The sequence below is a fragment of the Lipotes vexillifer genome, unplaced genomic scaffold (genome assembly GCF_000442215.2).
Source record: "Lipotes vexillifer unplaced genomic scaffold, Lipotes_vexillifer_v1.1 scaffold2385, whole genome shotgun sequence".
Classification (NCBI taxonomy): Eukaryota; Metazoa; Chordata; class Mammalia; order Artiodactyla; family Lipotidae; genus Lipotes; species Lipotes vexillifer.
In genome coordinates, this window is record NW_006794923.1 from 276,098 (window position 1) to 279,247 (window position 3,150).

Consider the following 3,150-nt stretch of genomic DNA (forward strand, 5'->3'; position numbering starts at 1 on the left):
CCTCCCGAAAAAGCGGCCCTGTCGCCGTGCCGCGGCGGGGGAGAGAGACAGGGACCCCGGGACGCGCCGCCTGCACGGGGCGGGCGCAGAGGCTCTGCTTTCCCCCGGGGCCGCGAGCACCGTCTTCCCGCGGAGCTGTCGTCGGACACGACCGTCCGCAGCCTTCCTCAGGGTGTCGCTTCTCAGCTTCTCCTTTCTGCAGGCACTGCGCTTTTCGAGAACCTCTGGTAACCATGGACTTTTGCTAGGGTGAGACAAGGGGCACTCGGGAGAGCACACCTTAAATGTACGAGCCACAGCTCGAACATTCATTATGTCCACCCGCGTCCTCAGGACAAGCAACGTACAGCTGCTCAGACCCCTTTCTTCATTTACCCGGGACTACACTAGTGGCCGTCTCTTGCGACTCTAAGCGAAGTTTTTTTCTTTTTAAAATTAATTAATTAATTTATTTATGGCTGTGTTGGGTCTTCGTTTCTGTGCGAGGGCTTTCTCTAGTTGCGGCGAGCGGGGGCCGCTCTTCATTGCGGTGCGCGGGCCTCTCACTGTCGCGGCCTCTCCTGTTGCGGAGCACGGGCTCCAGATGCGCAGGCTCAGTAATTGTGGCTCACGGGCCCAGTTGCTCCACGGCATGTGGGATCTTCCCAGACCAGGGCTTGAACCCTGTGTCCCCTGCATTGGCAGGCAGATTCTGAACCACTGCGCCACCAGGGAAGCCCTCTTTGCGAAGTTTTCTGCCGTTTGTTCCGCTGAGCAGCGTTTTAGAGGCATGTTCCACTTAGCGTGTAGATGCCATAGACGTAGACACACCTAGATTCTTCTGATTACTACCATTGTTTACCTTCATCATTCTTTTTGAGTCCCCGAGTCTATAGACACGAGGTCCACTATTACTCAGCCTCTAAGGCACCCAGCTGCTTCGCCAACGGTGCATCTGCTTTGAAGACTCATGATATTCAGGTGAGGGTCTGTCACAGAGTGCAGCACTTACAAAACCAGCTCGAGGTAGCTCTCCTTGTTGCCCTTCGGAATGTGAGACATCTTAAATGTTTACGGCATATTGTCAGATGATGCAGGAAGGTGCTGAACCTGGAGTGCAAAGTTCGTGGCGGATGTTTTTCCAGTCCTGTTTTCTATTTTGTCCTGACCACACTGGCTTAGGAAACTTTATTAGCCCTTCACCCACCTCGGGAAGGCATGGGTGTCCGTACGTCTTATTACATGTGTTTTGTTCTCTTGAGGTGCAGTGGAGGTGTGGCAGGTGTGGACTTTGCACAGTTTATAGGCATGTGGGGAATGTGATGGGGTGGTGAAGGAGACTTAGGACACAAGACTACCTAGATGTCATCTTACCAACACTCCGAGACATAAACCTGGGCCTCTCAGGCTATGGTTGGGAACTTTTTATAATGAGGGACATAGTCGTTTCGACAGGAGTTGAAAGGAGTCCCTGAAGCACACCCCATAGTCAGTTTCCGCTCATCTCTAAGTTCTGCAGGAATCCCGTATTGCCACTAGATGGCGATCATTTGTCGGTGTTCACAAGCCTCTTTTCACTCAGATCCTGTCGGGAGTGCTCATTCCGTCTTCCTTTTAATTGAGCACCAACTCTGAACCAGGCCCTATGCCATTGGCTAGAGAGAGCAAAAGAGACTTTATCCCTGTCCTCCAGAAGTCCAGAGTCTCACGTGTGTTACACAATGACATAACGAAGCTACTTAGTGGCACAACTAGGGCAATAACTTAGTTCTTTGCGCTGCCAGCCAAGTAGCTCTCTGTTAATGTTCGTAAACCACAGATGGAAGCTAAGTCTGTATTTAGGTAAGTCCTTCAGTCCGAGGTAAGCTGGTGTTTCATTCTCGAAACTATGAAAGATAGTTTTATCACTGCTCTTTTTTAAATTTTAAATTTAACTATAGTTAATTTACAATATTGTGTTACTTTCAGCTGTACACCTTCAGATTTTCTTCACTATAGGTTATTACAAGATATTGAATATAGTTCCCTGTGCCATACAGTAGGTCTTTGTTGTTTATCTATTTTATATATAGTGGTGTGTATTTACTAATCCTGAACTAACTTATCCCCTACCCTTCCCCTTTGGTAATCATAAGTTTGTTTTCTATGTCTGTGAGTCTATTTCTGTTTTGTAAGTTCATTTGTATTTTTTTTAGATTCCACATATAAGTGAAATCATATGGTGTTTGTCCTTCTCTGACTTACTGCACTTAGTATGATAATCTCTAGGTCCACCCATGTTGCTGCAAATATTTCATTCTTTCTTATGGCCGAGTAATAGTCTGTTGTAGATATATGTACCACATCTTCTTTATCCATTCCTCTGTCAATGGACATTTAGGTTGTTTCCATGTCTTGGCTACTGTGAATAGTGCTGCTATGAACATTGGGGTGCATGTATCTTTTTGAATTAGACTTTTCATCTTTTCCAGATATATGCCTAGGAGTGGGATTGCTGGATCATATGGTAGCTCTATTTCTACTTTCTTAAGGAGCCTCCATACTGTCCTCCATAGTGGCTGCACCAGTCTACATTCCCACCAACAGTGTAGGAGGGTTCCCTTTTCTCCACACCCTCTCCAGCATTTACTGTTTGTAGACTTTTTGCCATCCTGACGGGTGAATTACTGCTCTTTTAAAAGATGGCTGATTCTGGGCTTCTCTGGTGGCACAGTGGTTGAGAGTCTGCCTGCCGATACAGGGGACACGGGTTCGTGCCCCGGCCCGGGAAGATCCCACATGCTGTGGAGCGGCTGGGCCCGTGAGCCATGGCTGCTGAGCCTGCACGTCTGGAGCCTGTGCTCCACAATGGGAGGTGAGGGGCATTCTGAAGCAAGCAAAAAAAAAAAAAAAGGTTGATTCTTTTCTGTTTTTTCTTTCACAAATATACGAACTTATTCTTATAAACAGCCAAATGATCTAGGAATAAATACAGTAAAAAGTGAAAGACCCTCTTTAATTTTCCCCACATCCTACCCTTCCTGTGCACCCCTCCTCATTCCCTTCCATGCCCCTCCCTAGGGATGACAACTGTTAGAAGTTTGGTTAGTGTTATTCTTTAAAAATTTCGAAGAAGGGCTTCCCTGGTGGCGCAGTGCTTGAGAGTCCGCCTGCCGATGCAGGAGACGCGGG

At 47.6% G+C, this 3,150-nt stretch overlaps 1 protein-coding gene across 2 annotated transcripts in view; it reads left to right on the forward strand.

Annotated features, from left to right (window-relative positions):
• GAB3 (GRB2 associated binding protein 3) overlaps nt 1-3,150 on the forward strand; it is a 62,082-nt gene that overhangs the window by 426 nt on the left and 58,506 nt on the right. The gene's annotated exons all lie outside the window — the stretch shown is intronic.